Here is a 24,400-nt window from a genome sequence, read left to right as displayed (position 1 = left end):
CTCATGTATGCTGAAACCTTCACAGCCACAAAATGGAAGAAATTGAGTTTTTTCAAAGAGCTGGATGAGTCACCGTGGTCATAGCACAGGGGGAAGGGAGTGAGAGGTAGGAGATGATGTCAGTGGGGCGGGACCACATAAGCCTTGGAAGACCCGCAAAGGATTTGTTTGTTTGTTTGTTTTAATATAAAAATATTTCCTTTTTCCATGTTAAAACTGTCCAGTTGTGCCACACATTGTGTACATTTTAAATAAATGTAGTCACATGATCCCAATATATAGGAAACATTGATGATCAAGTTTATCAAATCAGTAATACCTTTCCAGCATCTCTTAATAACGTCCATTCAGCCTGTCTGCTTGCTGGCCTAGATGAGTGGGTGCCTACTTTTTACATGAACTGTGACATAGAACACATTGGTCTTTCATCCGATTTCAGTTTTAAAATAATGATCAGTGGTGAAACTTGGTTTCATTCTTAAAAAGACAAACAAACAACAACAACAAAAACCCTAGTGTTGTGTTTAGCAGCTCTGCCTTCCTCCTTCCCTGCAGTCCCTGGAAACCATACATCCATTTCTAGATTTCTGTGAATTTGCTTACGTTAGTTTCCTCAACCAAGCGACATCATGCAGCATTTGTCTTCCTGTGACTGGCACGTTTCACTCAGCATCATGTCCTCCAGGTTTGCTCCTGTTATTGCAAACAGCAGAATTTCCCTCTTTTTTCTAAGGCTGAACACGATGTATGTTGTATGTCTCTAGCACATGTCCTTTATCCACCCACGCGTGGACGGGCACGTAGACTGTCTCCACAGGCGAAGGATTTTTGCTGTTTGTCCCTGTGCAATTGGAAGCAGCTGAAGGGTTTTGAGGAGATGAAGGGACAAGGATGTACTTTATGTTGTAAGATGGTCACCCGTTGGCTCAGCTGAGAAGATACTTGGAGGAAACAAGAGTGGAGCTTGAGGGTGAAGTCAGGAGTCTGTTTCCAGAAAAGACGGCAGCTTGGGTTGGGGCAGGGGGATGGCAGAGGAGCTGAGAGGAATGAGCAGATTGGGGGGAGCTTTGGGAGTGAAAGTGACAGGACTTGGGACAGGTTGGATATGACAGTTTCAGACCCCCTGGACTCTCTCTGCTCTCACCCTCCTGCCTGGCTGCCTCCCAACAACCTTCCTTGGAAGCAACTCTCCACTCACAGGAGCAAGGTCAAAGAGAAGCCTTTTCCTTCTAGAAAAGTCGATGAAACTCATAAACCAGAAGAAAAGAACATATTAAGCCTGCCTCCCTTTCTTTGCACACATCTGTCCCAACAGAAAAGTGCATGTGGTATTTCCCAGTAATTAAGTCATATGGTTGAGAGCAAATGCAAGAGATCATTTAATTCTCCAATGTCTGTTTGCCCTGGACGATGCTTCTCAGCTTCTTCTCCAGCCCCCACAGGAGTGAAGTCTGTGCAGACTGCCTTAAGCCTGTGGCCCAAGCCATGCATCCGTGTTGTAGTGGTTTCCTCTGACCCAGACTCAGTCAGTGCTTCCTGTTTTGAGTGGTTGCCGTGGACCAGACGTGTTCTCAGTGGCTGACTCATATTAACACAGCCACCTCGAGAGGTGATGCTGATAATATCCCCATTGTAATGTGAGGAAATTGGAATGACTCGATAAATATTGGATAATAATGCCACCAACAAACTTTCAATCAGCATCTACAATCTACCGGGTACTCCACTCAGCCCTGAGCATACAAACGTTCTTTCCTTGTAGAAATTCACAGTCCGGCAGAAGAGATAGATAAACACATAACTATCTGAAAATGCTGTGTTCACAGTATGAATAAAATCATATGCAAATATTGAGTTAATAAACATTTTTTTTCTGAGTCAGTAGGAGAGAGGATTAAATCTAACGCATAGATAAGAACTATGTAAACCTGAAAGCACACACAAACAAAGTGAGAAATAGTATTATTGGCAATTAAAAATACTCCTTACCTACATACGCAGAGGAGGAAGAACATTCCTCATGGGTGAGGGTAAGAAGGCCGGCTTAAGTCCCCTTTGTTGCCATTGTCACTTCCTTGGCTGGTTCAGGAGCGTTTAGAGATGGCCCTTATTAATTCATGCACGAATCGGGGATGATCCATTGAATTCCAAAGTGGTGACCCGATGTTAATAATAACAGTGGCTTCTGAGACCTTTACGAGGGAGGCAAGCAGTTTTACTAGAATTATTTCATTCATTCGTTCAGTCAGTCAGTCAGCCAACAAATACTCATTGGGTGCCATGTTCTAGTCCGGTGCTGATCACTCTGCAAAGTCTAGACAGAACCCATGCTGTCATCACACATATATTCCAGTAAGGAAGATGGACCATGAGCAAATAAAACAGTTTATGTTCTGTAATCATTTAGCGTATCTGATGGTGTTGAGCGCCTGCAGAGGAAGGTCAAGCAAGATAAGGAGGGGGTGAGGAGTCCCAGGATGGAGGTGGAACTATTATTTTATGTGGTGTATTTATTTACTAGGGTGTTGATAACAAAATACTACAGGCAGGGTGGCTTAAATATCAGAAATGTATTTTATCACAGCTCAGGAGGCTCACAATCCAAGGTCATTGTGCTGGCAGAATTGGTCTCTCCTGAGGCCTCTCTCCTTGGTTTTCACATGGTGCCCCATCCCCCAGCTGCCTCTTCACATGGTTGTCACTCTGTGCATGTACACTCTGGTCCCCTAATCTCCTCTTCTTGTAAGGTCCTTCACATTGGCTTAAGGCCCACCCTAACAGCCTCATGTTACCTTCATTGCCTCTTTAAAGACCCCACCTCCAAATGCACATCTCCCCATTCTGATGTACTAGCGGGGTCCTTCAACATGTGGATTTTTAGAGGGTACACGGTTCAGTCCCTAACAGGTGGTGAGCGGAGACTTCGCAGAACCTGGAGGAGTGAGGAATCACGTGGACAGTAGGAAGAACATTCTGGCAGAGAATCAGCAAGGGCAGAGGCCCCGGGGTAGGTTATTGACTTGGTGAATTTGAAGATCAGGAGACAGAAGCTACTCAAGCTAATCGAGTGATGGCTGTCAGAGAGATAATGGAGGTGTACGAATCCTGTAGTCCATGGTCGAAATGTGAATTTTATTCTTGGCTAAATGGAAAGGATTTTGGAGGGTTTTGAACAGGGGAGTAATACAGATCGCATCACTCTTGGTTTTAAAAGATTACCCTGGATGCCATTCCAGGGGCAACCTTGGGAGGGAAGGGAGAAGAAAGGGAACTAAGAAGCTACTGCAGTAATCTGGGTGAGAGATGAGGTGGCCTGAGCCCAGGGCTTAGCCCTGGAGGTGGTAGGAGGCAAGGTGAGGCAGGGATATGTTTTCAAGTGTGGCTGACAGGACTTGCTGGCTGGTTGGATGTGCAAAGAGAAAGAGAGGAGACAGGGAGACCCCAGGTTCTTTGGCCCTGACCACCAGAAGCATGGAGCCCCATTTAGTGAGATGGGCAAGAAGGGTGGGTTGGACGGGTGTGGACGGGAAGACCGGCAGCCCATTTAGACACATTTGGTTTGAGCTGCCAACGAGACACCCATGCCGAGCTCTGAAAAAGGAGCTTCTGTGGAGAGACCCAGGTCTGGAGGTAGAGCCCTGAGAATCATCAACAAATAAACAAAGACATTAAACCCACAGGACCAGAAAATATGCCGGAAGGAATGAATGTAGACGAAATGAATTCAGAGGGGACAAATAAAATGTGACTTCATTTTCACTCATTCCTAACTGAAATTTGATATGTCCCTCAGTTATGAATGAGGGAATAAACCACAGTAATGTTAGTGTAGCCGTGAGCATGTGGCCAACAGGAATCCCAGCCAGTTATCATTAGAAGTGATGCAGGTATTTCAAAATATCATTTACATGTATCACTGTTTCATAATCCGGGAGTCTTTAGACCCACCACTGGATCTCTTTTTTAATGTGTTAATAAATAAGGCCACATATTACCATTTCACACAATCTTTTTATTAAATATTTTGATAACTCTTTCAAGGTAATTAGTTTCTTTGAAATGCAATGTACTTTTATGGATTTTTTAAAAAATCGTTATTCTGACAAGGTCTCTGTAAGCTTCATCTGTCTGCCTGAGGGTTCTAAGCTGCTCTTCCCACCCCCAAAGAAAGTCTCACACCTCTGGTTTCAAGGTCTAAGGATCAACAAAGGAAGTGGAGTTGAGCCAGACCCCCCCCCCCCCCCCCCGGCTGGTTGACAAAGCTGGTCTCTCTCCCTGTCTCCAGCCTCTCTTCCTGATGACCAAAGTCCTGTTTGGCTGGCCCTCCACTCAGTGCCACTTGGATTCTATATGAGCAAGCCAGAGCCTCTTCGCCCAGTGACCCTGTTTTCCAGGAGGCGGACAAGCATTTATTTATTTTTCTGTTTTTAAATGTTTATTTATTTATTGTGATAGAGAGTGAGAGTGCGTGTGAGCAGGGGAGGGGCAGAGGGAGGGAGGGAGAGCGAGAGAGAGCAAGAGAGAGAGAGAGAGAGAGAGAGAGAGAGAGAGAGAGAGAGAATCCCGCAGGGTCTGTGCTGACAGCAGGGCTCGATCCCACCAACCATGAGATCATGACCTGAGCTGAAAGCAAGTTGGGCGCTTAACCAACCGAGCCACCCAAGCGCCCCAGGGAGCCAGTATTTACAGACATGTTATACTCATCAGACATTCTTGCAACCTACAAAAAAAGACGCTCAGCCACACCATGCACATTCCCAGGACGACCCTTGCAAAGCATTCAAGTACAGGATTCTAGAGCTGGGGAGCAGAGAATTGACACTCTCGTTGTATTCTTCTGTGGCTTGCTTTCTTGGCGAAGCGTTCGGCGCAGGGAGATCTCCTTAGAGATCATGTTCTGTCTGCATCGATTCCATCACAGGAGGGATGCATCCCTCAAAGAACACATCATGCATTGAAAGGCCACTCACAGAAGTTAAGTTCCTTTCTTCTAGCAGCATCCTCTGTTTTCTCCTGGCTCACTTACCTCCCTTTCCTGGCCCAGGCTGGAGTCAGGCATAGGGGGAGGGGACCCCCAGTGAGAGCTATTTTGATTGTTCTTTTGCAGATTTTCCATCCAAAAACTCGTGGGTGCCATTTTTCCCTCTGCACCTCTGAAAATAGAAGCACCCGAATGTTCAGATCTGCATTTGGGGCCCTGCTGCTTGAGGCCTTCTATCGCAAGGATGCCGTTTTGGGATGTAACAAATGGCTGAATAGATTTTCTTGGCTCACTCCCACTGCCTCAAGGCAGTAGTCAGTGGGGTAGTGCATTTCAGAACATCAGCTGTATCCCAAAAGGAAACCAGAAGTCAGAAAGCATCATCCTGCCTGTATTGCCAGGGAAAGTCTTCATATCTCATTTCCATAGTTTGTAAAAGAAAATACAGAGAAGAGTTTACCGCAAAACATGTATTATTAAGCTTTAAGAAACATTCTGGACCGGCTCTATTTGTTTTTCTCCCATGGGTAAAATAAGGGAACTGATCCCTAGTAAATGAAAGAATGCATATATGAGAGGTGGGGGTTTCATTATGGATTCGCTTTGGCTGAGAGTGGGTGATCTCTTCTCAGGAAAAATACCTTGATAAGTGGGAAAGCGTTCACAGGGCAAGTGTGGAAGGCCTGAGCCGGCAGAAACTCATGTTGATTAAAGACTTGGCTAAACCGCTTGGTCTAGCAACAGACAAGAATTTGGTGAGAAACAGACATGCCCTTTAATACATTATGGAAACTTGTTCTTAATAACCTCGAGGTGGGAGAGGCCTTTCTAACCATTCGTCTTCTCAACAAGTATTTTTAAGTGCCAGGCACTGTTCTGGGCACTGAAACACAGGGCTTTGTCTTCTGGATGACCTCCCACGCATATAAATGGGTGTCGGACCATTTGGAGAAATCTTTGCAAACATAAGGCGTCGGGGACACTACAGGGTGCTTATAAGTTGGCGAAGGAGAGTGAGGCCTTTGCCATCAGCTAGACCTGCCAGGGTTCAAAATCGCACCCACCAGTCATGTCACCTTAGTCAAGTCACTAAGTTCTCTGGGCCTCTGTCACCCACAGAGTTGTTGTAAGAGGCAGGTGACTTAATGGGGGTGGAACACTTAGCATCATAGCACTCGCTCATAATAGGTACTTCCCAGTGATAGCTGCTGTTGTTAAATAAAACTACCCGCTGTATTTGTTCCCAGAGAACTTACCCTGCAAAAGTGCGCTTTTATAATAAGCCAGTGTTATTACTGAAGTTCAGTCACTAGAAAATGTTCTTTTTTTTTTATTAAAATTTTTTTTAATGTTTACTTATTTTTGAGAGAGAGAGAGAGAATGAGAGCACCAGCAGGGGAGGGGCAGGGAGGGAGACACACAAAACCCAAAGCAGACTCCAAGGCTGTGAGCTCTCAGCAAAGAGACAGAAGTGGGGCTTGAACCCGCAAACCATGAGATCATGACCTGAGCTGTAGTCGGACACTTAACCAACGGAGCCACGCAGGGTGCCCCGAAAATGTTCTTTTCTTTGTTTCCTTACAGCAAGAATCAGCATTGTGTTCATCTGTGTATCCTCTCATGCAGTCCATCATGCATCTTTGGGGGCAATTTGAGTTGTCTTGATGGGGTGGGGGTCCTACTGGCATCCAGTGGGTAGAGGCTGAGGACACTGGGAAATGTCCTACTATGTCCTGTCCACAACATCCCTCTGCAACAAAGAAGTATCTGGACAGAAATGGCATTAGTGTCAAATTTTGAGAAACCCTCCTCTAGGAGGGGTCTAGAGTGTTGACTCACATATGTGTCAAGCCCACCCAGTATGTGTCAAGCACTCGGCTAGTGTTAGAAATACAGTGTGACCAAGAAGGACGTGATCCCCATTCTCGTGGAGATTGCACTTTAGGAAAGGAGAGAGAGTCATTTGCACTAATAATCACGGAGCAATTCTAGCGCAAATCACCCAGGGGTAGGTCAGGTGGCGGAGTCAGAGTGTGGAGTAGCAGAAACGATCCCGGTGTGTGGGAGCCTGGGAAGGCTCTCCGTGGAAGTGGCATTTAGGCCGACACTCGAAGGATCTGGCTGGATTTAACCCATGACCTTGGTGCTCTAATCATTGTATTTTGGGCCCCTGGACTGAGCAGTTCCCTGGCATCGCTATTCACGAAATCACAGTGAGGTGGGAATGGCGTGGCAGTTAAGAATGTGGATTCTGGGACCAAATTGCCATGGTTGGTAACCACCTCGGGTGGCTTCTCTGTCGCAGTTTCTTCATCTGTAAAATGGGAATGAAAAGAGTGCCTGCCTCATTGGTCCTCAGTGGAGATTAAAACGAGTAAAATAGTGTAATTAAATAACGGGAAACATTTGTACCATAAATACTACCTAAGTATTAGCGATTATTAACATTAATATTGTCATCTTGGATGAAGGAGCAGGTCTTCTCCACGAGAATCAGCCCCACTCGTCTGGGAAATAGTGAGAAAACACAAGACAACAGTGAGCTCATCAATTCACTTCCATTGTTTTTAGAGTGAATTTGGCCGTGTTTCTTTGAAAATGGCAGATTTGAGACTGGAGTGGGACCTGCTTTCTTCCCAGAAAAGTGAACAGTCAGTGTGAGAACTGCCGTGGGCACAATGTCAAACAGAGACAAAGACACAAAATCCAACTGTTGTCATGTGGTGGTATTTTCAGACTCCCCTCCTTAGTCTTGATTCTTTAAATCCTTTGTAAACTCACCCAAATCCTCCCTTCTCTGGAGCTCCCACTCCATTAAAACAGGAGTTAAATGTTATTTTTATAGTTGGCATGAAAATACTCTTTAGGGAATCCTTTTTCAGAAAAACATCTTGATAATAAGCTTTAAATATGGAAGGACAGTAAAACAAAGAGACAGATGACCAGGTCTAGACCCCCAGAAATTTTCGTTGGGAGAACTAAGAGATAGGAAAAGGCAAAAAGTTACAGAAAAACATCTGGCAAAAGGGCCAGGAATGGCATTAAAAAAAATCATCAGTAGGGAATAGCTGAAGGATTTTCTAGATCACATGTGCCTAAAAATCAATTTTCAAGTTACTTGCTGGGTAGAAGTCATCCATCACCTCGAACTTCCCTTTAAGACTGTTACACACCCAAATAAATGTCTTTTGTAAATTTTGGACTCAGAAAATCAAAGAACGGTTTCTGGTATCCACATCCGCACTGGCATCCCCAGAGTGAAATTAACAGGAAATTAGAACCAGAGGTCATGGTAAGAATATAAGACTCTGGAATCCGCCGAAATCTTGGAGCAGAGATTAAAATTTCCAGCCCAGTGCGGAATGGAGGGCTTGAGTCAACTGTAAGAGAATAAGGCTGGGTGTTCTCGGCTGACTTGTGAGCCACGTGACCCTCTTCTTTGAAACATTTCATGCATTGATGCATGGATCACTGGAGGAACTAGGTTTATAGACCATCCTTATGATTGTTTGGGGAAGATTAGACATAAAAGACAGTGAAAGTAGTCATTAGGTTCTCAAAACAAAACAAAAGCATAAAAATCTCAACCTAAAAAATTATAAAACAGCCTAGCTAAACCTTCCAAAAAGAAAGGCTTCTTGTTGGCTGAAACAAAGAAGTCAGAAAGGCACAAATAGACCTTGGTTGTACTGATTTAAGATTCACAGTGAATCTTAAACTTTTATTTGCTTCCCCCACCTAGGCTAAACTTTGGTTTGGGGTGCACTAAGTGAGCTTTAAAGAACAGTCCTTGGAGATGTCTTTTGCCTGACTGATCACCCCACGATCAGCTATGTCCTTTTGAGCACTCAACATGATTCAATCCAATCAGCAAATTCTAGAATCAGCAAAATTGTGTAGAAGGAGCATGGATGATTAATTCTGACAGAGCCGAGTTAGATTCTAAGTTCTGTGTGATGATGGGGAAGCTAGCTTAGCCTCTTGGAACCTCAATATTTTCATCTGTCAAGTGGGCATAAGCATACTTACCTTACAGGTTAAGGGACCATAAAGTGAGACCAGAAGAGGGACGTGTGTGTGTGTGTGTGTGTGTGTGTGTGTGTGTGTGTCTACAGTTGATTCACATCACGTGTCAGAGTGAGGTACCATAAAGTTGCAAGAACAGCAGTTTAGGTTCCTGCGAGCCTTTGGTCACAACATTTTCATCTGGCAGTCAACACAAGCCTTGGCTATGTGTGTTTCTATTTAAAGACAGCTTATCTAGTATTATTGTCCGAATTTTTAGCCTTGAACCCACTCAGCCAGCAACACTGTAACTCCTGCCTGTTATCCAGCCTATCTGATGCACCTGCTTTCTCTTGCAAGCACATCACCTCCTTGCACTTTGAAACTCTAGACGGCACTTGAGCACTATGCTTGGGGGACCATTTTGAATAGAGAAATAACGAATAAAAAGTACAAAAATGAAAAAAACCCCACAAAACTCTAGCACTAAACAGACTGGGGAAGGACCCTTGTTTACAACATGAGAAGTGCAGCAAGGCTTGCTCGACCAGAGCTGGAAATGTGCACACTGAGAGGCTCAGATTGCTCGCAGCTCTTCTCACGGCTGCGAGTGACTGCCAACACACCACATGTATTGAATTGGGGATTACAAATAAATTTTAGTGGGAAGGTGAATTCACAAACACAGAATCTGCAAATCATGAGGACCAACTGAAATGATATAGATGTCCCACACTCCAGTCCTTATAGGCCTTAAGCAGATCTCAAACCCCCAGGCTCAGCCCTTACAGGCCTGACTTTCGTCTCTGTCTTCATTTCCGGCCCCTGGTGAATTTCTTCTCTTTGAAGTTTGGGTTGGTATTTTTATGTCTTTGCTCTGTGTCACCTTGCCTCCCTGTATGTTTGTAGCAAGAGAGGATGCCATCTGCCTCACCTTAGCCTAATAACTTGCTGGAAATCACGTGTGGTTCATTTTCTCCCTCTCTTACTGCAACTTGTGCCCCCATGGCGATGCTGTGCAAACCCCATCACAGCCCCACGCACGCTGACCCCAAGTGTCCTGGGTCTGCCACTTACGGCCTTTGCACCCCATGTAGGGACAATACCTGTTCCAGGTTTTTCATGACAGAGGCCATGGCACCTAACTAATATCTTCAGTATGAGCGCATCAGGTTCTGGAAAGATCTCAGCTGTGGCCTCATACTCTCCCAGGACCAAACTGCCCACTGCCCCTCTCCCCCCATGACAACTTCAGCCTGGTCTCAGCCTCTTGCCCCAGTCTAGCTTCTCCCCATGCCTTGGGGTGCATCCTCTGCTGGTGTCCCCATGGTTTATGCTGCTAGCTGACCACAGTCAGAGCCACATGGATCAGCAGAGATATAACCTTGATCCTCAAAGGTGAAAGGACTAGCGCTTCAATCCCTTTTTCCCCAGTCTCTGCCCCCTACGCAACTCTAACCTGTCCCCCATCAGTAACCCTCCAAATTCATTTCCTATCAATGCTGTAACAAACGACCTCACGCTTTGTGGCTTCAAACATATTTATTCTCTTGCCATTCTGGAAGTCAGAAATCCAAAATGAGTCTTCCAGAGTTCAAGCCCTGGTGTTGGCAGAGTTTGTTCCTTCTGGAGCCTTGAAGGGAGAATTGTTTCCTTGCCTTCTGCACCTTCTAGAGGCTGTCCTTATCCCTTGGCTCATGGTCCTGCATCACATGGCCTCTTCTCTCTCTCTCTCTCTCTCTCTCTCTCTCTCTCTCTCTTTCTCTCTCTCTGCTTCCGTAGTCATCTCACCTTGTCCCTCCCCTGACCTCCTCGCCTCCCTTTTGTAAGTACCCTTGTGATGACATTTAGGGGGCACCCAGGTAACCCAGGATGATCTCCCCATCTCAAGATCCTCAACTTGATCACAGCTGCAGAGACCCCCCTTGCCATACTAGGGAGCCTCCTGGATCCAGGGACTAGGACTTGGATATCTTAGCGGGGTGTGGAGGGGCATTAATCAGCCCACCACACCCTCCGTCACCTTATAAAGGAGAAGGGGGTGTGAAGGCCGTCAAACTAAAGTAGGACAACGTTTACATGCTGCTGTGTACACCCTGCCTTCAGGGCCAGTGCTGCCTCCTTGGATGGCACCAAAGGCACCACTCAAGTGGTTCTCAGGGATCCAGGGACCTCCCCACCATTGGACCCAGAAGGGCTGACAAGGTTTAAATGGAAGTTTCTCACCCTGTGTTAGTGATCATTATAATAATGTGTCTTACCTTACCCTGAGTCCTGCTGATCAGAAGGTGCAGAATTCTAAATAAATGGAACATAAGCATGCCAAGTTTATACATGCTTTGTGTCATTGGGTTGTTCTCAGAAGCCTGTTAGTGGACACCATTCTTCTTCCTGTTTTCTGGATGAGGTACCTGAAGCACAGCTAAGGATCGTGCTCAGAGTTCCTCAGTTATTAACAGTTACATCCAAGAGTGAGAGCCAAGCATTCAGACTCCAGAGCCTGTGCCTCCAACAGCTACAGATCATCGTGCTGCCAGGTTCTGCCTCTAACTTGCTGTGTGACCTCGAGGAAGCCACTTTCCCTCTCTGGTCATAGATTATGAAAGTAGGAGCATAAAGCCAGGTCAGAACTTCTCAACACTAGCACTTCTGACCTTGGGACCAGATTACTCTTTGTGGTGGAGGCTGTCCTGTGCAGGGTATGACATTTGCCAGCTTCCCTGGCCTCTGCCTGCTAGATGCTTCCCCAACACCCTACTCGACTATAATAATGACACACGTCTCCAGACGTTTCCAAACATCCCTTGTTTGGAGGCAAAATCTCCCCTGGTTGAGAACCCCTGGGAAGTAACCCATCAGGACTTGCCACACGTACAATATTCTGGTATTTCCTTAGCTTCAAGTTAGAAAATTGCTTTACATTCAAGAAGCTCCCTAGGCAGGCAAGAGTTCAGATGCAATGTGCAAGCTAACCAGTCTTATAAATTAGCACAAACATATGTCAGTGGTAATTAATTAAATACCTCCGTCGCATCACTAATAGCACCAGCTGAGGACAATATTACCATTCACAGAGCACTGCCGCCCATTTCTCAGCTTCACGTCGCGAGAGGTATGAGTGAACAGTTTGTTTAGCGGGTTAAACAAAAGCTGTTGCTTCCTCGCTTTGAAGGAAAGGGAGAATGTCCCCCAGAATGGACACGGAGCCTTCTCACCCTCTATTCCTGCCACCTTCCATGAGATCTTCCCAGGGAGCCAGTTTCCAGGCAGCGGACAAAGGAACTGGTCCTCAATGTTGGCTTCTCCTGTTCCCTCTCCAAGTGAGAGTTTGTTAGCTGCCGAGTTCAGGCTCTCATGTCACATTATTCCGTAGCAGCTCTCCAGCCCCCTGCTTCTACGTGGTACGTAGATGCTATTTTCTTATTATCTGACATCATATCCCACTTAAATCAGTGTAGGTTTTCGTTTGTTTGCTTATTTAGTTTTTTGTTTGTTTGTTTGTTTGTTTGTTCGTTTGGAGCATTTTGGAGTTTTATTTGGCTTCGTTTTGTTTGGTGCTGACAGAAGTCACGAAAAACATAGACAAATATCTGAGTCTGTATTCCAAGTCTTCCTACAACTTGTGTGAGCCTGGACACGTGGCTTAACGTCTCAGCCTCAGTTTCCTCTCATCTGTAAAATGGGGATAGGAACACTGATCTCAAGGATGGCCATAAAGATTAAATTAGACCATACCTATTCAGCACCTAGACAGTGCTGGGCAGGTATGAATAGTGCCCTTCTGCCAAAGTGGTTAGCCAACAGGCGAATACTTGGCTTTGAAATTTTCCCTTAGCTTCTGGCTGTCACTGTTGAAGAACAGTGTTAATATACACAAGATGGTTTAAGTCCACACTAAGAGAAGGAAGAGGTGGAATAATCAGCCCCTGAATAATGAGCGTCTGACTACATACTATTGCTTTGGGAAGCACAGCTCCAAAAGGCTGAGTCCACGCTGGCTTTAAGTAGGAAGATGTATCCTTCCAACTTGAGCTCAGAGTGGGAAGCTTTATCACACACATGCTTCGCATGCACACATAGTCAGACTGCAAAATCGAATCCCCTGGGCCACCACACTCCTGAATCCGTGGAAAGAGCCAATGTAGTATTCCATAGCATTACATTTGAGGAGGTTAGCATAAGGAGCAAATCTCTGGCCTCTGTTATAATGCTGAATGATCAGCGCTTTGGCTAATGACCACCCCCCCCCCCCCGCCCCTGCTTTTCTCATCTTCTGTGTCAGTTAGCTTTCACCGGGTTATGCTGTGTAACAAGAAGCCCAAAAATCTCAGTGGCTTACAACAATTCGGTTTTTACCGTCTCCTTATCTGCTGGTAATCACAGGTCAGCTGCAGCTCTGTTCCACATGCCTTCTCTTTCCAGGACCCAGGTTGCAGGAACAGTCCCTATCAAAGCCCAGTGACAGTCATAGGGCAAAGGGAAAGAGCAAGAGAGCTGACGGGAACACACCATCTTAAACTTCTGCTTGAACATGGTTGGCCTTATACCTACAGGTCTGCCACTGGCCAAAGCGAGTCCCGTGGATGAACCTAACATCAGTGGGTCAGCAGAGTATAACCCTCTGACAGAATGACTGAATACTTGGAAGTATACTCCCAAATTGGGGGAAGTGATAGATTATGCTCTAAGCATTCCCAGGCCTTCTCTGATTTTAAACTAATTTTCAATTTTTAGAAGGCAGACTAAGTCAAAGGCTTTTTAAAACTAAAAAATCATTAATTTATTTTTAAAATTCCAGTATAATTAACATACCATGTTATATTAGGTTATATTAGTTTCACATGTACAGCCTTCGTGATTCAACAATTTCATACGTTACTCTGTGCTCATCATGATAAGTATATTCTTAACCCCCTTCACCCATTTCACCCTTCCTCCACTGGCCTCTCCTCTGGCAACCACCAGTTTGTTCTCTATAAATAAGAGTCTGTTTCTTAGTTTGCCTCTTTTTTCCTTGTTCATTTTGTTTTCTTAAATTCCACATATGAGTGAAATCATATGGTATTTGTCTTTCTCTGACTGACTTATTTCACTCAGCGTTATACTCTGTAGATCCATCCATGTTGTTGCAAATGGCAAGATCTCATTCTTTTTATGGCTGAGTAATATTCCACTGTATGTATATATGCTGCATCTTCTTTATCCATTCATCTATCGATGGGCACTTGGGTTGCTTCCATGTCTTGGCAATTGTAAACAATGCTGCCGTACACATAGGAGAGCATACATCTTTTCAAATCAGTGTTTTCATATTCTTTGGGTAAATACCCAATAGTGGAATTACTGGATCATAGGGTCGTTCTATTTTTAGTTTTTGGAGGAACCTCCTCAGTGTTTTCTACACTGGCTGCCCCAGTTTGCATTGCCCCCAACAGAGGAAGAGTGTTCCTTTTTCTTCACAACCTTGCTAACACTTTCATCCTTGCTAATAAAAACACTTTGTGTTTTTGATTTTAGCCATTCTGACAGGTGTGAGGTAATATCTTCTTGTGGTTTTGATATGCATCTCCCTGATGATGCGTGATGTTGAGCATCTTTTCATGTGTCCATTGGCCTTCTGGATGTCTTCTTTGGAGAAATGACTGTTCATGTCTCCTGCCCATTTTTTAATTGCATTATTTGTTGTTTGGTACTGAGTTGCATAAGTTCTTTATAGATTTTGGATATCAACCACTTATCAGATGTATCATGTGCAAACATCTCCTCCCATCCCATCCAGTGGGTTGTCTTTTTGTTTTTTTGATTTTTCCCCCTCTGCACAGAGGCTTTTTGTTTTGGTGTAATCCAGTAGTTTACATTTGCTTTTGTTTCCCTTGCATAAACATATATAGAAAAAATGTTTCTACCGACAAAGAGATTACTGCCTATGTTTTCTTTTAGGAATTTTAAGGTTTCAGGTCTCACAGTTAGGTCTTTAATTTCATTTTGAGCTTATTTTCTTGTATGGTGTAAGAAAGTTGTCCAGTTTCATTCTTTTACATGTAGCTGTCCAGTTTTCCAGCACCATTTGTTGAAGAGACTTTTTCCCATTGCATATTCCTACCTCCTTTGTTGTAGATTAATTGATCATACGATTGCGGGTTCATTTCTGGGTTTTCTATTCTGTTCCATTGAGCTGTGTGTCTGTTTTTGTGCCAGTACCGTACTCTTTGGATCATTACAGCCTTGTAATATAACTTGAAGTCTGGAATTGTGATACCTCCAGTTTTATTCTTCTTTTTCAAGATTTCTTTGGCTATTTGGGGGTCTTTTGTGGTTCCATACAAACTGTAGGATTATTTGTTCTAGTTCTATAAAAAGTGCTGTGGTATTTTGATAGGGGTTTCATTAAATCTGTACATTGCTCTGGGTAGTGTGGACATTTTAACAATATTTGTTCTCCCAAACCAGGAACAAGGGATATCATTCCATTTGATTGTGTCTTCTTCAGTTTCTTTCATCATTGTGTTTTATAGTTTTCAGAGTATAAATCTTCTACCTCTTTGGTTAAATTTATTCCCAGGTGTGTTATTATTTTTGGTGCAATTGTAAATGGAATTGTTTTCTTAATTTCTCTTTATGCTACTTCATTATTAGTGTATAGAAATGCAACAGATTTATGTATATTGGTTTTGTATACTGTACCAATCAAAGGCTCCTTATACACACTATGAGGGGTCCAAAGCTCAAAGTTCCTCTTAAGTATTCTTAGGGTCTGTGGACTCCAACAAGGTTTGTCTAACAGATTTCTAACAGATAACTTATCAATCCCTAAATACTCTTTGTCAGAGCAGGAATCCATTTATGAGAACAGTAATCCATGGTAAAACATCCCTTTCAGGCATCTTTGTGACTTCTAGGTACTTTTAGCTGAGGGAGGTCACGATTCCTTTCTAAAATTGCTATGGCTATGATAGACCTCCCATTGATACAAGATGGAAGGACATATACAGAATATAGGATATGCGTGCACGTGGGGAGGGATAGGCTCCTGGGGGATACAGAAATGCTGTCACCAGATGGAAAATATGACAGCTAGCCAAAACTCCCAAGTGTGTAAGAAACATCAGTTCTTCCACTGGTTTCTGAGGTTGCTTTCACATCTAAAATGTTACTGATCTACGTTCAGAAACCACCTCCCCCATCCAGACTTCAAATCAATTTCAACATCTTTTTCTAGGTATGATCCAATCATACTGCTCTCCCCCTCCACCACCACTTGGAAGGAAGCTTTCAAACTGTCCTTCATTAATGCTTCTACTTAGATCTAGGACCCTTTTCTTCCCGTTCAGCAATACCCACTCCAAATGCCATCACCCATCTTCCTAGTCATCGGATCTCCCACTTCTCCCCAATGCATTTACCTTGGAAAACTTTGCTGTCCTTGGATGTGTAAGCAAGCCTTTCATAATATTGTTAAAGCAGCAGTCTGAATGCTCACATTGAGCATGCATGCATGGCCTTAGAAGAAAAAACCTTACCCGTCTTCTATGTTATCATCAATAACTATAATGTCGGCTATTTATTGAGTCCCCTATGATGTTCTAGGCTCTGTTCATAATTTTCATTTATTGTATCTACTCTTGAGTACAGGGGAAAATATATTATTACCCCAGTTGAAGAGAGGAGCCAGTGGAGACTCAGAAATGTGAAGCAACTTGCCCAAGTTCACAGATGCTAATAATTGGCAGAGCAGGAATTCAAACTTGAGTTTTGCCCGACCTCACTATCCATGCCTTCCTGCTACCTAGTGTTTCCTTCTACCTTAATGCTTCATGGAAAAGCGTTACGAAGGGCACGCCACCCTGGGCCTGAACAATGCCCATTAAGGAGAACTCACACCTTCCCTGCTGTTCCTGTACACTTCGATTCACTCAACAGACTGAAGAATGGAACTGGAGACACTTAGTCCTCTCCAGACAATAAATCATTGGCATTTTATCTGTCACCGGCTCGATTTTCCAAAGATTTGTTTTCGTCAGTTTAATGAATTATTGGATCACCTGGAAATTGCTCAGAATTAACCTGTGGCTGACATTAATGGATCTGCAACACAAGTGTCGAGCTCTCTCTAACCAGTCCAATCCATCCTTTTGTGAGGGGGCCGGCTGCCCGGCACGCGGCGATCCGTCCATTTTGCTGCTCTGTCTGCCTGTGTCTACGGACGGCGAGCAGGCACCAGAGGAGTCTGTCAGGAGCCCGGGTACCGCCTGCTGCTTACCCTGCCTGTGCCGGCAGGAGGTGAGAATCCTAATAAATCCCTTCACGACTTGCCACATGATCCCCTGGTTCTCTGAGAAGCCTTTGGCAAGGGTTGGGCTTCTTTGTTAGGATCCACTCTACATCCCCGACTACCCTCGAGCCCTCTTAGTCCTAGTTCCAAGTATTTCCCTAACCCATCTGGTTCTCTCCACCTCCCCCAACACCAACCAGCCTCGTCAAGCTGCCACTACTTGATGCCCGAGTTGATACAAAGCACTCATTCTCCTTGTTCCCACCTCTGCCCTCCAATAACCTGCTGTCCACAGAGCGATCATTTTATATCAAATAATCACATCCACTTTGCTTAACATTCTCAGGGGCTTCCCCCTGTGTTTGGAATAAGACCCCACAAGAGCATCCATGACCTGGCTCTGCCTCCCTCCCAGCAGACCTAGGACCTTGCCCTGAGCTCTTGCTCGGCCCCAGTCACTTTGGCCTTTGGCCTTGCCACATACCCTACTCATATTTTGGCCTGTTTTGCTCACAGCTGTATCCACAGGACCTATGACAGAACTTGACACACAGCAAGTACTTACTCCATCGGCTTAATTCATCAATCGGTTATTTTCAAGGTCCTAAGAACATTGTAGAGAATGAGGACACAGAGGGCTTCTGACAGCTTGTTAAGGTTTAACAACCAGGGTCAGCTCATAGGAAGTCCCAGCTCACTGTGCTCCCCTACCACTTCCCTTCACCCTCACACTCTAGACTGTTACTAGACTGTCTCTTTGGTCTGGAGAGTTGCCTCTCTAGACCAGAAATCCGCACACTTTTTTTTTTTCTGCAGAGGGCCAGAGAGTGAATATTTGCAGACCATTCATTCTTGGTCCCAGCTACTCAATTCTGCTGTTGTAGTGCAGAAACAGTCATAGACAATATGTAAATGAATGACCTGGTGTGTGCCAGTAAAATTGCCTACCTGCCATAGGCTGGATCTGGCCCGGTAGCTGTAATTTGCTGCAGTCTGCTTAAACTCTAAGCTCCTTGGGGAACCCTAATACACGGCTGGCCACCATTCAGGGTCTGTTGGAGAAAGTCCAATATGATGGAGGCAAGAATTCACCCAGTGATGTGGAAATCAAGAAAGCCGTCTTCATAGCCTTCCATGTCTGAGACCAGCCTTTCACATCTTGAGCGTTGGAATCAAGTCTGTCTTCCACAGTGGCTTGCCCCACTCACAAGCTGTGCAGCTTGGGACAAGTTACCAAATTGTTTTCCGTCTTTCTCCTATAAAATGGGATGAACTAATCTCTTAGGGGTCTTTAAAAGAGCAAAGGAGATAATGTAAGTGATTTCAGATGAAGTGAGAATCGCCCTTCCCTCCACCCCCCACATGTGCATACATGCATGTATGTAGGCTGGTGCAAAAATGGTTGTGATTGTCACTGTTCAGTTAACAACCTGGCTTTTGTCCTCCTGAGTGATGTTTAGGATCTAGAGTAGCAGCTGAATTCCTCAGGACAATGGAAGGCATTTCTTTTGTGATGCTTTAGGGGAAAAGGAGAAAAATGAGGTAACTGGCAAGGAGAGATTTGGCTGGAAAAAAATAGGTGGTTGAGGGAGATTTTCATCCTGTATGTGGTGTCTGATTGTAAAATCGCTTTCCCTTTACTACCCATGGGATTCCAGTTAAACGTCCTTTTCTTATTACTGCACTGGGTCCGGGGGCGGTGGTGGGGGGAGGGAGGTTGGATCTATTTGTTTTCAGGAGGGGCTAATCTGCACAAAAGCTGAACCCTACTCCTTCTAGGCATGAGCTGAGAACAAATGGCTCTCTTGCCTGGCACATGCTAGGGTCAGTAAATGCTAGTTAGTTCCATTCTTACCTCCCCTTAATCATTTCATCTTTACAAAAAAAAAAAAAAAAAAATCATGTACTTCAGACTCTGCCAAAAATCCCTAAGTCTCAAGTACTGGATGTTTGTTGAAGGAAGAGAATAATTCAAATGAGGCTTGCCCGGTAGAGATCCCTCAAGGATACCTAAGAATGGCTCGTAATTAGCATACTCATTCTTAATATATAAATGGATGCTTCTAAAGTGCTGAAGTGTGCTTAAAAGCAATTTGATTATCAGTAGTCACAGCATTCTTTTTGCAACCTTTCCCCCACACATTCACACTGCCTATGGGGAAGTTTTTCCAAAGGGTGGAGGGAACTAGAGACCAGCCCTTGCCAGTATCATCACAAATTACAAATAAATAGTCCTAGCCTCATGCTCCCTGGAAGAGAGAACTCAACCAGGTTCCAATTGTCATTTTTCCTTATGTGAATTATATGATCTTGAGTAAATCACTTATTCTCTCTGTGTTTCAGAATCCTAATAAATTGGAAAAGATCCTGTGCCCATGGATTGGAGGATTTAATATTGTTAGCGTGTCACTATAGCTTTTCCTGGCATTTTCTCACATCGGAACTGTGATTCAGTTCCTGGGTGAAGGTGCTCTAAAAAGCTCTTATTCTTATTTTTTTGTCCTCCCATAATTCTGGAGATAGGCAAACACACACACTATTTAATTTTTTGCTAGTGCTTTAGTATCATATATAAGAATTTTGCTAAATCCAAGATCATGAAAATGTACCCTTGTGTTTTCTGCCAAGAGTTCAATGTTTTTGGCTCTTAAATTTAGATCATTGATCTATTCTGAGTTAATTTTTACCTAAGGTGTGAGGTCAGGGAGTCAAACTATGGCCATGTGGAAATCCATTTGTCCCAGAACCAGTTGTCAAAGAGACTATTCTATCCCCACTGAATGGATGTAACATCCTTGTCCAAAGTCAGCTGGCCATAGCTATATGGGTTTATTTCTGGACTCTCAATTCTGTTCCACTGGTTTATATGTCTAGCTTTATGCCAGCACCACACTGTTTTAATTACTATAGCTTTACAGTAAGTTTTGATGGGGAGATATGAGTACTCCCAACATTGTTCTTTTTCAGGATTGTATTGGCTGTTCAGGGCCTCTTGCAAATCCATATGAATCTGAGTACTAACTTTTTCAATTCTGCAAAAAAGGGCCATTAAGATCCGATAGGCCATTAGAAAAGATTTGATAGGCCATTGAATCTATAGATCACTTTGTGTATGTCAACATCTTACCAATATAAATCTTCCAGTCTTTGAACACAGGATGCGTTGCCATTTATTTAGGCCTTCTTTAATTTCTTTCAACAATATTTTTTAGTTTTCAGTGAACAATCCTTCTTGCCTCCTTTGTTAAATTTGTTTCCAGGTATTTCATTCTTTTAGATGCTATTGTAAATGGGATTGCTTTCTTAACGTCCTTTTTGGGATTATTCATTGCAGGGATATGGATACACCATGTGTTCATCTTGTCCCCTGCAACTTGGCTGAACTTGTTCTTTAGTTCTACTAGCTTTCTTTTAGATTCTTTGGGATTTTCTGTATCGTGTCATCCATGAACGGAGATAATTTTCCTTCTTTTCCAGTTTGGATGTCCCTCAATTCTTTTTCTTGTCTAATTGCTCTGGCCGGATCTTCTGGTACAGTGTTAAATACTAGGCAGGAAAGCAGGCATCCTTGTTTTGTTCCTAGTTTTAGGGGAAAAGCATTCAGACTTTCACCACTGAGTGTAATGCTAAGTGTGCATTTTTCACAAATGCCTTTTATTGTGTCAAGGAAGTTCCTTTCTGTCCTTTGTTCTCTGAGATATTTTATCATTAAAGTGTGTTGGCATTTTGTCAACATCATTTGAGATGATTATATATTTTTATTCATTCTACTAATCTCATGTATTACACTGATTCATTTTCTTATGTTGAATCACCGTTGCATTCCTGGGATAAATCCCACTTGGCCATGGCATAAAATCCTCAATAATATGTTGTTCAGTTCTATTTGCTAGCATTTATGGATTTAAAACAGTATTTTTTTCTCTTTCTTATTATTTTCTTTCTTTTTTTTTGATATATGAAATTTATTGTCAAATTGGTTTCCATACAACACCCAGTGCTCATCCCAAAAGATGCCCTCTTCAATACCCATCACCTACCCTCCCCTCCCTCCCACCCTGCATCAACCCTCAGTTTGTTCTCAGTTTTTAAGAGTCTCTTATGCTTTGGCTCTCTCCCATGCTAACCTCTTTTTTTTTCCTTCCCCTCCCCCATAGGTTTCTGTTAAGGTTCTCAGGATCCACATAAGAGTGAAAACATATGGTATCTGTCTTTCTCTGTATGGCTTATTTCACTTAGCATCACACTCTCCAGTTCCATCCACGTTGCTACAAAGGGCCATATTTCATTCTTTCTCATTGCCACATAATACTCCATTGTGTATATAAACCACAATTTCTTTATCCATTCATCAGTTGATGGACATTTAGGCTCTTTCCACAATTTGGCTCTTGTTGAGAGTGCTGCTATAAACATTGGGGTACAGGTGCCCCTATGCATCAGTACTCCTGTATCCCTTGGGTAAATTCCTAGCAGTGCTATTGGTGGGTGATAGGGTAGGTCTATTTTTAATTTTCTGAGGAACCTCCACACTGCTTTCCAGAGTGGCTGCACCGGTTTGCATTCCCACCAACAGTGCGAGAGGGTTCCCGTTTCTCCACATCCTCACCAGCATCTATAGTCTCCTGATTTGTTCATTTTGGCCACTCTGACTGGCGTGAGGTGATATCTGAGTGTGGTTTTGATTTGTATTTCCCTGATGGGGAGCGATTAAAACAGTATTTTTAATAAAAGGCAAACACTTGACAATTCCATTGCAACCATAATGTAATGAACAGTAGTCCATTCTCTCCTGTCTGCCTGTAACTAACTTGTCTCCCTAGTACTAGCACTAGATTTGTACTTTGATGATATGTTTGCTGTATAGAGGGTAGTTTAGTAAAATAGCTGATCTTTTACATCCTTAAGTGTGTGTGTGTGTGTGTGTGTGTGTGTGTGTGTGTGTGTACGTGAAGCAGCATAGCATAGCAGTCAGCTAGGGGCTTTGCTGTCAGAAAGATCTGCACCAAACTGCTGGTTCCGTCACATACCATCCTTGGGAACCTGGACAGTATTTTAGCTTCACTGAACTTCGGTTTCATCACTGGATTATTTACTCTCTAGCTCTCAGAGCTGTTAAAAAAGAAAAAAGCAGATGAGATGTTGTCTGCAAAGCACAACACAGTGCCTAGCATCAAACAAAGTCTCAATAACAAGAGCAACTCACTTATCAGGATCATTTAGATGTAACAAGTTGTAATTATGTTCTGTTTGAGTATGTTTTCCCCAGGAAGTTAGTTTTTTTCACAAAAACTCTTAACATGACCTCCTGATGGAGGCTATGATTACATCTACCCGGCCAGAGGTACTGTGGAAACAGTTCCATAGGCCTCCAGATGTGTCCACAGTGTAGACTGAGGGTATCGACATCTCACCCAGATGCTAGGTGCAGAGCTTCAGCCTCAGATTTTCCCTGATGTCCTGCTTTGTCAGGGCAATGGGGGTTCAGCCTTGTCCAGCCTGGCCCTTCCAGGGTGATCGCCTTCCTGGGCCAAGGGAAGGGTGCAATTCCTCATTCAGCCACCAGGTGGCAGATGACCATTCCCAGGAAGGAAGTTTAGGTGGGCGGGTGCCCTGAACCTGAGCCTATTGGAATTTTTTAAAAAAGGTCAGGTATTTGAGCCACAGCCTAAAGTCGCGGCCTAATTACAACTCAGTAGAAGAGAAATGGCTAATGCTGGTGCTTCCTTTGTTTCTCAGCCTTATCTCAAGAAATGGCGCCTTGTTGGGAGTGGACTTCCCTCTCACCATCCAATTCCAGGAGTGGTGCAGCGGGCGTATCCAGAGAACCTTAAATACAGTAGCAAAAATTTCATCCCGGGGCATTTGGACATGCATTTTGCTGGGTAGCGGGGAAGGCTTCGGGGCCCAAAGGCGTTTCCTGGTGGGATTTCGGGTACCACCACCAGCTGTGCCAGACGCTGATGCTTCCTCCTGACCCAGGTTTCCTAGAACAGGGGTTTTAACCCTTAATGTGCTAAGGACCCCATCTGCAGCCTGAGGTCACCTACGGGCTCCTTCTTACAATGATGTTTTTAAATGCATAAAGTACACTACATTGCATTACAAAAGAAGCCTGTAGTTTGATCTTAGCTATGATTTCTGTAAGTGAAAAGTCACAGATGTTACTAATATTATAGTCATTTTTCTTTATATTCATCATTGACTGACATGCTCAATGTTAGGTGGAACTTTGTGACAACCGATAAGCAAATTGTTCTCACCCAATTCACAGACTCCGGAATTCTAGCCACAGATATCTTGGGTCAGTGGATCTCAGGTGAAGAACAAAAACACGTCGTTATTGCTACCACCTTAGGCGTCCTGAGCAGTGAGATTTTGTTGTTTATTTCAGCAATATACATTCCATTTTGCCCCAGTGGAATCTAAGTGAATTGATTCAGAACACATCGCTTATCACCTTTTTTTTAATTATGAGACTGAGAAAAACTACAAGTGCACCTTATGTTGAGGGGAAAATCCATCTAATTGGTATTGAATGGTATCAACAGCTAATTTTTTTAACACAGCAATTCTACATAGAGAAAATTGGTTTAGATGGTCAACGGAAAACAATGCTGTTTTAGGGCTTAATGAGAACAATTCTTCCTTTCCTTAAAAAGTTCTCACTTCGTGGCCAGATTGATATGGCGCTTATCAATTGCCACATTGCTTTTCGTTAGAAAGAAAGAAAGAAAGAAAGAAAGAAAGAAAGAAAGAAAGAAAGAAAGAAAAGAAAAGAAAAGAAAACGAAACTTTCCTGAAAACTTTTAGCCCTGTGGATGTGTGTGTGTACACGTGTGAACATGTGTGCATATGTGTGCCTTATATCCCAGACTTGTGATATGGGATGAATAGTTCCATACCTAGTAGAGAAAGCCTTTTGAGATTGTTTCCAAAATAGCTAAAAGAGGGGGAAGATACAAAGAGGCTTGGAAGGGCAAGAGGGCAAAGAGATTCCTCACTCCTGCCTGACTCCCCTGAAATAGCTTCCTTTGTCACATCCGTTACGGTGACTTCATATTGTCACAGGTTCCACCCTCAGAACACTTACCTCAGTTTGAAGGATCAAAAAAAAAAATTAAGAGTTGTAAGTGTGTTCC

General features: G+C 43.7%; 1 long non-coding RNA gene across 1 annotated transcript in view; it reads left to right on the top strand.

The window, feature by feature from the left end:
- LOC132689129 (uncharacterized) overlaps positions 1-23,170 on the top strand; it is a 173,285-nt gene extending 150,115 nt beyond the window's left edge. The window contains exon 3 of the long non-coding RNA XR_009614875.3: positions 22,998-23,170. This is a non-coding gene — a long non-coding RNA (uncharacterized LOC132689129). The remainder of the gene's footprint in view (positions 1-22,997) is intronic.
- Positions 23,171-24,400: the final 1,230 nt, after the last annotated feature.

This window comes from Panthera onca, chromosome E3 (assembly GCF_046562875.1).
Source record: "Panthera onca isolate mPanOnc1 chromosome E3, mPanOnc1 haplotype 2, whole genome shotgun sequence".
In the NCBI taxonomy this organism is placed as follows: Eukaryota; Metazoa; Chordata; class Mammalia; order Carnivora; family Felidae; genus Panthera; species Panthera onca.
The sequence above is the reverse complement of the archived record's forward strand: the minus strand, read 5'-3'. Positions and strand labels throughout refer to the sequence as shown.